The 10,842-nt window shown below is 35.1% G+C and overlaps 1 pseudogene; it reads right to left on the bottom strand.

The window, feature by feature from the left end:
- Positions 1-2,662: 2,662 nt before the first annotated feature.
- LOC110207895 (small ribosomal subunit protein uS9-like) lies at positions 2,663-3,085 on the bottom strand (annotated as a pseudogene).
- Between the last annotated feature and the right edge of the window lie 7,757 nt (positions 3,086-10,842).

Below are 10,842 nucleotides of genomic sequence, written 5' to 3'. Positions count from 1 at the left end.
TTGCCTCTAACATAGTGTTGTCATTTTATTACTCTTTGAGAATGAAAGACAACAACCAATCAGTATCCTGATAAGATACTAGTAGATTCAATAAATATTAACTGTTAATTATTATTAATTGTCAAATCAATATTATTTTAATGTTTTTTTTATTTTGAATTCCAAATTCTCTCCCTGAAGAACCATCCCAACCAAAGAGGGGAAAAGCAGTATGATATACATTATACATGTGAAGTCATGAAAAACATATTTCCTTATTAGCTATGTTGGGAAAAAAATAAAATGAAAAAAATATGATTCAATCTGCAATCAGAGTTCATCAGTTCTCTCTCTGGAGGCAGATAGCAATTTTTCATCATGAGTCCTTTAGGATTTTCTTGGGTCATTGTATTGATAGTAGCTAAGCCTTTTACAGCTGATCATCATTACATTACTTTTACTGTGTAGAATGTCCTCCTGGTTTTGCTCACTTCATTTTGCAATAATTTATATATGTCTTCCCAGGTTTTTTTTTCTCCTGAAACTATCCCCCTCATCATTTCTTATAGAAAAATAGTATTCCATCACAATCTCATGCCACAACTTGTTCAGCCATTCCCCAATTGATAGGCATCTCCTCAGTTTCTATTTCTTTGCCACCACAAATGCTATAAATGTTTTGGTAAAACAAAATGCATTGTTTTTCCTTTTTTAAAACTATCTTTGGGATACAGACCTTGTAGTGGTATTGTTTCTTCAAATAATATGCATAGGCTTATAGTCCTTTGGAAATGGTTCCAAATTTTTCTCTAGAATGTTTGAATTAGTTCACAGCTCCACCAGTAGTGCAATAGTGTCTCTATTTTGCCACATACCATCCAGAATTTTTAATTTTCTTTTTTTCTGATGTTATCAAATCTGTTAGGTGTAAGATGGTAACTCAGAATTATTTTGATTTGCATTTCTTTACTTGTTAATGATTTAAAACATTTTTCTTGTGATTGATATCTTTGATTTCCCTTTCTGAAAACTGCCTGTAAATATCCTTTGACCATTTATCACCAAAACACTTATTTTTTTTACAAATTTGGCTCAGTTACCTACATATTTGAGAAATTAGGTTTTTATGAGTGAAACCTGTTTAAAAAATTTTCCCTCAGTTTCCAGCTTTCCTTTTTATTTCATGAAATAAAAATGATCAGTTTTACCTTTCATGATGCCCTCTATAATTTGGTTGGTCATAAACTCTTCTTTTATCCATAAGTCTAACATAGGAATGTTTTCATCCTCCACTAGTTTGCCTATTATTTCAAATACCTGTAAAAATGGCTCTAAACAAATTCTAAAGCAGCAAAATCCACAAAAAGACAGAGTGAAACAAATTTCTGGTCCAAGACAACCTGAATGGTTGATCAGAAAAGGTATATACACCGGGCTGAGAGAGGAATGTGGTTCAGCCTGGCAAACTAGTGACTTTATGAGAAATCAAGGTACTGTAAAACAAAACCAAAGTAATGAGAAAATAGAAAAAAAATGTAAAACATCTCAATGGAAAAACAAATGACTTGGAAAATAGATCCAGGAGAGATAATTTAAAAATTATTGGACTATCTGAAAGCCATGATCAAAAAAGAGCCTAGACATCATCTTTCAAGAAATTATCAATATATTTTTAAATATTTTAGAACCAGAGGGCAAAATAGAAATGGAAGGAATCCACCAATCACCTCCTGAAAGAGATGCCCAAAGGAAACTCCTAGAAATATTGCAGCCAAATTCCAGAATTCCCAGGACGAGGAGAAAATATTGCAGGCAGCCAGTCACCCCAAACTACTTGGCCACTCCTAGATCCCTCCCACAGGCTTTCTGTATATAAGGTCCATCTGGCCTCTTTTAAGGTGCTGAGATTCTTAAACTCTAGCCAATGCTCAGGTGTCTTAAGACTCCAGCCAATGGCTGAGACTTGCTCAAGCCAGCTTGTTTTTATAAGCATCAGAAATATTTAGACTCCTTAAAAGTCTAGCCAATATTGCTGATCTTTAACAAACCTTGTCTTTTGCTGAAATAAGGCTTGGGTTGCATTCATTCAGGCAGAATCCACATATCATGATTTTGGATTCTCAATACTCCTAAACCTCAACATTTCATACACATATGTTATTGATAATATTTTATTGTTTGTGGTGCTTTTTATTAAAAAAATGCAGTTTTCCTAATTGTCTCTTTTAATTAGGTCTACTTTTGTTGGTGCTTTTTCCAAGATTTTGATTGCTACTTTTACTTTTTTTTTTTTAACTTTAGATGAAGCATAAAGAATTCAGCTTTATCCTCTTATTTTAACTCTATGTGTATCTTTCTGTTTCAACTATGTTTCTGGTAAACAACCCATTATTGGATTTGGGTTTTAATTCATTCTGCTGTGCATTTCAGTTTTATGACTGAGCGTATCGCAATCATATTCACTGTTACAATTACTGTATATTTCCCACTGAGAGAAATTATTATTTCTCCTTCATATTAGTAATCAATTATTGAATTAGGACCAGGATTTTTTTTCAGAAACCTTTAGGTTGTTCAGTGTCTAAAGAACTTGTCTGATAATGAGATTGGATTAACTTTTTTTTTGAGAAGGTCATATACCAGATTTATTGCAAAAAGACCCACAATCCCAGCAGTTGTCTTATCAATAAGATTTCTGGTAGTGAGCTGGTGGGCCTCACCAAACTTCTTGGACTCACAGCAATGAGGGTCAGTCACCAGCAGAGTTCAGTCACACTGGATAAGCATTCCTTTTGTTTCCTTCCTTGAGGCCTCATCCACATATTTCTGGTAATAAACCACCAAGGCTACAGAGATGGACTGCCAGATGGGCAACATGGCCTCCTCTTTTCACAGAGACTCGGATATCTACTCCAGCAAAACATTCCTTGCATAGTAGGAGGACAGACTCCAGCAGCTTACACTGCAGAGTGAGAGGCTCAATCATCTCCAGTGGTCACCCATTCACCTTGATCAGCCCATTGCCTCTCTTGCAGTGGGCCACAGCGGTAGCAGTTTTCTTTTGCCCAAAGACCTGGATGGACTGGACCGGCCCCTTGGATGGCATGCTGCTGGTGGGCGGTACAAGGCCAGAGCTGAGCTGGAGGCAGTGAAGGCAATGGCAAGTGGCCATGGTGGTGGGAAGCCAGCCATGGGAGCTCCACACCTAAGTGGTGCAGAAGCATAAAAGGGGCTAGATTAACTGTCTTGATCTTCTTCAGACCCCACGCAGGAAGGGAAGTCCATTGTGATCTACTCAGGGTTGGATGGGTAAAATTCTTTGATTAGATCACCCAAGGCTGATCAATTTAGAAGTATATTCCCCAGCCCCTCATTAGAATGCTTCCACCTTTACTATAATATTCATTTTTCTCATTGTCATTCAATCAGAGTTGATCACCTTGCTCAGGAATATCCACTCTTCAAGGGGATATAAACTGTGAGCCTATTACCATGATTTCTCTTTGGCATTTGGAAGTGCCATTGACCTCTTTTATTAATAAAATACTAGCATTGTTCTCCACTTTTATTTTATTTTTTTTTTAGGCAATTGAGGTTAAGTGACTTGACCAGGGTCACATAGCTAGTAAGTGTCAAGTGTTTGGTCTGAGGCTGGATTGTATCTCAGGTCCTCCTGACTTCAGGGCCAGTTCTCTATCCACTGTGCCATGTAGCTGTCCCTTAGCATTGTTAATAAAATGATTATTTACCTAGAAATTCTATCTCAAACATTTACCTGTTACACTCCCATCCTATTTCTGTTTATCCTTCTCTTTCACTTTTTGTTTACTCTCTCCCTCCTCAAAAGTCCCCAGTACTTCTCACTATTCATTCTTTTAAACTACCCTTCTTATCACCTACCTGCCTTTCTCCTCTTATTTTCCTGTTACACAGACAGATTTCCATCCCAAAGGGAATGTGCATATATATTCTTCCCTCTTTGAACCAGTTCAAATGAAAATGTGGTTCAAGCATTGTCCACCCACCACCATTTCCTCCTCAAATGTTAAAAAAAATCTTTCTTGTATTTCTTTTAAATATGAGGCAATTTTCCTCATTATTCCTCTCCTTTTCTCCTTCTTCCAGTACGTCCTTCTTTCTCAGTTGCCCCACCACTTTTTGAGATCATATCAACTTAAATGACTCACAACAATGTCCTCTACCTATGTAAACTTCTTCTAACCATCATAATAGTGATAAAGATATCAGGCATTACATGTATCATCTTCCTATATAGGAATATGAACACTTTAACATTATTGAGTCTTTTATGATTTTCCTTTAATTTTACCTTTTTATGCTTCTCTTGAATCTTCTATGTGAAAATCAAATTTTCTAAGTATCTCTGGTCTTTTCATGACGAATGCTTGAAAGCCCTCTATTTCATTGAATATCCATTTTTTTCCCTGAAGGATTATGTTCAGTTTGGCTGGGTTGGTGATTCTTGATTTTAATCCTAGCTCTTTTGACCTCCAGAACATCATATTCCAAGGCTTCTGACCCCTTAATATAGAAGCTGCTAAATCTTGTGTTATTCTGATTGTGTTTCCACAATACTTGAATTGTATCTTTCTGTCTGCTTGCAATATTTTCTCCTTGTCCTGGGAATGCTAGAATTTGGCTGTAATATTCCTAGGAGTTTTCCTTTGGGAATCTCTTTTAGGAGGTAATTGGTAGATTCTTTCAATTTGTATTTTACCCTCTGGTTTTAGAATACCAGGGCAATTTTCTGTGATAATTTCTTTTTTGTTGTTGTTCTTTTTTTTGTTTGTTTTGTTTTGTTTTGTTTGTTTGTTTTATTGGCTAGGCAATAGGGTTAAGTGACTTGCCCAGAGTCACACAGCTAATAAGTGCTATCTGTTTGAGGCCGGATTTGAACTCAAGTCCTCCTGAATCCAGGGCCAGTGCTCTATATACTGAGCCACCTAATTGCCCCTTCCTTGATAATTTCTTGAAAGATGATGTGTAGCTTCTTCTTCTTCTTCTTCTTCTTCTTCTTCTTCTTCTTCTTCTTCTTCTTCTTCTTCTTCTTCTTCTTTTTATCATGCCTTTCAGATACTCCAATAATCTTTAAATTATCTCTCCTGGATCTATTTTCCAGGTCAGTTTCCTGCCTCCCCCATGACATATTTTACATTATCTTCTATATTTTTATTCTTTTGGTTTTGTTTTATACTTTCTTGATTTATTATAGAGCCATTAGCTTCCACTTGTTCCATTCTAATTTTTAAGGAATTATTTTCTTTGGTGAGCTTTAAGACCTCCTTTTCCCTTAGACCAATTCTTCTTTTTAAGGCATTCTTCTCCTCATTTGCTTTTTGGACTTCTTTTGCCATTTGGGTTAGTCTATTTTTTTAAGGAGTTATTTTCTTCAATATTTTTTTGGGTCTCCTTTATTTTTTTTTTAAATTTTATTAATTAATTTTGATTTTTCAGCAATCACTTCTATATGCTTTTGAGTTCAAAATTTTTCTCACCCTTCTTCCCCCCACCCTCTCCAAGACAGCACACAATCTGATATAGGCTTTACATTTACATTCCCATTAAACATATTTTCACATTAGTGAAGTTGTAAGTAAAAATTAAAACCAATAGGAGGAACCATCAGAAAGATGAAACAAAGCTCAACAGAAGGTAAAAATAAGTGATAGTGATTCAACTTCTATAGTTCTTTCTTTGGATGTGGACAGTATTTTCCATCCCAAGGCCTCTGGAGATGTCTCAGATCCTTGTAATGCTGAGAAGGGTTCAGTTTAACAATATTAGTCATGACATAACAGAGCTGTTATTGTGTACAAAGTCCTCTTGGTTCTGCTCACTTCACTCAGCATCAGACCATATAAGTCTTTCCAGGTTTTTCTGAATTTAGCCTGCTCATCATTTCTTATATCACAATAGTATTCCATTACATTCATACACCACAACTTGCTCAGCCATTCCCCAATTGATGGGCATCCTCTCAATTTCCAATTCTTTGCCACCACAAAAAGAGCTGCTATGAATATTTTTGTACATGTGGGTCCTTTTCCCATTTGTTTGATCTCTTTGGGATATAGCCCTAGAAGTGCTATTGCTGGATCAAAGGGTATGCACATTTTTGTAGCCCTTTGGGCATAGTTCCAAATTGTTCTCCAAAATGGTTGGATCATTTCACAACTCCACCAACAATGTATTAGTGTTCCAATTTTCCCACATCTTCTCCAACATTTATCATTTTCCTGTTTTGTCATGTTGGCCAATCTGATAGGTGTGATGTGGTACCTCAGAGTTGTTTTGATTTGCATTTCTCTAATCAATAATGATTTAGAGCATTTTTTCATATGACTATAGATGGCTTTAATTTCTTCATCTGAGAACTGTCTGTTCATATCCTTTGACCATTTATCAATTGGGGAATGGCTTGTGTTCTTATAAATTTGTCTTAATTCTCTATATATTTTAGAAATGAGGCCTTTATCAGAGAGACTGGTTGTAAAAATTCTTTCCCAATTTTCTACCTTCCTTCTAATCTTAGTTGCATTGGCTTTGTTTGTGCAAAAACTTTTCAATTTAATGTAATCAAAATTATCCATTTTGCTTTTCATAATGTTCTCTATCTCCTGTTTGGTCATGAATTCTTCTGTTCTCCATAGATCTGATAGGTAAACTATTCCTTGTTCTCCCAGTTTACTTATGGTATCAGCCTTTATATCTAAGTCATGAACCCATTTTGACTTTATTTTGGTATATGGTGTGAGATTTGGGTCTATGCCTAGTTTCTGCCATACTCTTTTCCAGTTTTCCAGCAGTTTTTTTCAAAGAGTGGGTTCTTATCCCAGAAGCTGGGGTCTTTGGGTTTATCAAATAATAGATTACTATAGTCATTGACTACTGTGTCTTGCATATTTAACCTATTCCACTGATCCACCTCCCTATTTCTTAGCCAGTACCAAGCAGTTTTGATGATTGCTGCTTTATAATACAATTTAAGATCTGGAATTGCTAGGCCACCTTCCCCTGCATTTCTTTTCATTAGTTCCTTTGATATTCTGGACCTTTTGTTTTTCCAAATGAATCTGTTATTATTTTTTCTAACTCTATAAAATAATTTTTGGTAGTTTGATTGGTATGGCACTGAATAAGTAAATTAGCTTAGGTAGGATTGTCATTTTTCTTATATTAGCTCAGCCTACCCATGAGCAACTGATGTTTTTCCAATTATTTAGATCTGATTTTATTTGTGTGAAAAGTGTTTTGTAATTGTGTTCATAGAGTTCCTGGGTTTTTTGGGAGGTAGACTCCTAAATATTTTATAATGTCTACAGTAAGTTTAAATGGGATTTCTCTTTCTATCTCTTGCTGTTGGGCTTTGTTGGTAATATATAGAAATGCTGATGATTTATGTGGGTTTATTTTATAGCCTGCAACTTTGCTAAAGTTGTTTATTATTTCAAGTAGTTTTTTACTTGATTCTCTAGGATTCTCTAAGTATATCATCATGTCATCTGCAAAGAGTGATAGCTTTGTTTCTTCTTTGCCTATTCTAATGCCTTCAATTTCTTTTTCTTCTCTTATTGCTAAAGCTAAGGTTTCCAGTACAATATTGAATAACAGTGGTGATAATGGACATCCTTGTTTCACCCCGATCTTATTGGAAATGCTTCTAGCCTGTCCCCATTACATATAATGCTTGCTGAAGGTTTTATATGGTGGCTATTTATTATTTTAAGGAAGACTCCATTTATACCTATGCTTTCTAGTGTTTTTAATAGGAATGGGTGTTGTATTTTATCAAAAGCTTTTTCTGCATCTATTGAGATGATCATGTGGTTTCTGTTGGTTTTGTTGTTGATATGCTCAATGATGCTGATAGTTTTCCTAATATTGAACCAACCCTGCATTCCTGGTATAAATCCTACCTGGTCATAGTGTATTATTCTTGTGATAAGTTGCTGCAATCTACTTGCTAGTATTTTGTTTAAAATTTTTGCATCTATATTCATTAGAGAAATTGGTCTATAATTTTCTTTCTCTATTTTGACTCTTCCTGGTTTAGGTATCAACACCATATTTGTATCATAAAAAGAATTTGGTAAGACTCCTTCTTCACCTATTTTCCCAAATAGTCTATATAGTATTGGAATTAATTGTTCTTTAAATGTTTGATAGAATTCGCATGTAAATCCATCTGGCCCTGGAGATTTTTTCCTAGGGAGTTCATCAATGGCTTGTTCAATTTCTTTTTCTGAGATGGGGTTATTTAAGTATTTTACTTCCTCTTCGGTTAATCTGGGCAATTTATATTTTTGTAAATATGTATCCATTTCACTAAGATTGTCAAATTTGTTGGCATATAGTTGGGCAAAATAATTCCTAATTATTGTTTTAATTTCCTCTTCCTTGGTGGTAGCTTCCCTTTTCATTCTTGATACTAGTAATTTTTTCTTTTTTTTTTAATTAAATTAACCAAAGGTTTATCTATTTTATTGTTTTTTCATAAAACCAGCTCTTAGTTTTATTTATTAGTTCAATAGTTTTCTTAATTTCAATTTTATTAATTTTTCCTTTGGTTTTCAATATTTCTAATTTGGTGTTTAGTTGAGGATTTTTAATTTGTTCTTTTTCTAGTTTTTTTAGTTGTATGCCCAATTCATTAATCTCCTCTTTTTCTATTTTATTTATGTAAGCATTTAGAGATATAAAACTTCCCCTAAGAACTGCTTTCACTGCATCCCATAGGTTTTGGTATGTTGTCTCATTATTGTCATTCTCTTGAATGAAATTATTGATTGTTTCTATGATTTGTTGTTTGACCCAATCATTTTTTAGGATTAGATTATTTAGTTTCCAATTATTTTTTAGTCTATCTTTCCATGGCCCTTTATTACATATAATTTTTATTGCATCATGATCTGAAAAGGATGCATTTAATATTTCTGCCTTTCTGCATTGGATTGTGAGTTTTTATGCCCTAGTACATGGTCAATTTTTGTGTATGTGCCATGTACTTGAGAAAAAAGTATATTCCTTTCTATCCCCATTCAGTTTTCTCCAGAGGTCTATCATACCTAACTTTTCTAATGTTCTATTCACCTCCTTAACTTCTTTCTTGTTTATTTTGTGGTTAGACTTATCTAGTGCAGAGAGGGGAGGTTCAGGTCCCCCACTAGTATAGTTTTCTATTTCTTCCTGTAACTCCCTGAACTTCTCCTGTAAGAATTTGGATTCTATACCATTTGGTGCATATATGTTTAGTAATGATATTACTTCATTGTCTATGGTGCCTTTTAGCAGGATGTAGTTTCCTTCCTTATCTCTTTTGATTAGATCTATTTTTGCTTTTGCTTTGTCTGAGATCAGGATTGCTACCCCTGCTTTTTTTACTTCAGCTGACGCATAATATATTCTGCTCCAGCCTTTTACCTTTACCCTGTATGTGTCACTCTTTTTCAAATGTGTTTCCTGTAAACAACATATGGTAGGATTATGGTTTTTAATCCATTCTGCAATCCATTTCCTTTTATGGGAGAGTTCATCCCATTCACATTCACAGTTATGATTACTATCTGTGTCTTTTTCTCCATCCTTTTCCCCCATTTATGCTTTTCTTTCTCCTTTTTCCTTTCCCCTTCACTAGTGTTTTGCTTTTGACCCCGCCTCCTTCAGTCCCTCCCCCTTTTATTATCCCTTTCCCTTTTCTTCCCCTTTATCTTACTGCTTCTTCCCTCCCTTCTTTCCCCCTCCCTTTTCTTTCCCCCTCCCTTTTCTCCCTTTTCCCTCCTACTGCCTATAGGGCGCTATCTAACTGATTATATGCCCTTCTTGAGCCAAATCTGATGAGAGTAAGGTTCAAACAATGCTCTCCTCCCTCCCTTCTTTCCCTCTGCTCTAATAGGATTTTGTTTCTTTTCCTGTAATGTAATTTACCTTTGTCTGCCTCCTCCTTTCTCAGTTCATTTTCTAAGTTCAGATTGATCCACTTATTTGAATCCATTTAACCCACTTGATTAGATTATTTTTAACATTATATCAAAGTCAACTAATATCCACCCTCTTTATGTATACTCCTTTAACATGGTGTAATAACAATACGGTTCTCAAGGGTTACAAGTGTCATATTCCCTTGTAGGGGTTTAAACAGCCCCCCCCCTTATTAACAATATATTGTATCTTTCTGTCCCATTTACCTTTTTAAATCCTTCTTGAGTCCTGTACTTAAAGATCGAATTTTTTATTGAGCTCTGGTCTTTTTATCAGGAAAGTTTGGAAGTCTCCTATTTCATTGAATATCCACCTCCTCCCTTGAAAAATGATGCTCATTTTTGCTGAGTAATTGATCCTTGGCTGCTTTCCCAGCTCCTTTGCCTTATGGAATATCATGTTCCATGCCCTGTGGTCTTTCAATGTAGAAGCTGCAAGGTCCTGTGTAATCCTGACTGTGTTTCCATGATATTTAAATTGTTTTTTTCTGGCTGCTTGCAGCACTTTCTCTTTCATCTGGTAATTTTGGAATTTTGCTATTATATTCCTTGGCATTGTCAATTTGGGATCCCTTTCAGGTGGTGATTGGTGGATTCTTCCTACGGTTATTTTCCCTTCTGGTTCTAGGACTTCTGGGCAGTTTTCCTTTATGATTTCCTGAAAGATACTGTCCAGGTTCTTTTTTTCATCATGATTTTCAGGTAGTCCAATAATTTTTAAATTGTCTCTCCTGAGTCAATTTTCCAGGTTGGTTGCTTTACTGATGAGGTATTTTATGTTTTCATCTCTTTTTTTCATTTTTTTTTTGTTTCTGTTTGACTGATTCTTGCTCTCTCATAGAGACATTAGTTTCCATTTGCCCAA

This window comes from Phascolarctos cinereus, unplaced genomic scaffold, assembly GCF_003287225.1.
Source record: "Phascolarctos cinereus isolate Bilbo 61053 unplaced genomic scaffold, phaCin_HiC Scaffold_4;HRSCAF=312, whole genome shotgun sequence".
NCBI lineage: Eukaryota > Metazoa > Chordata > Mammalia > Diprotodontia > Phascolarctidae > Phascolarctos > Phascolarctos cinereus.
The sequence above is the reverse complement of the archived record's forward strand: the minus strand, read 5'-3'. Positions and strand labels throughout refer to the sequence as shown.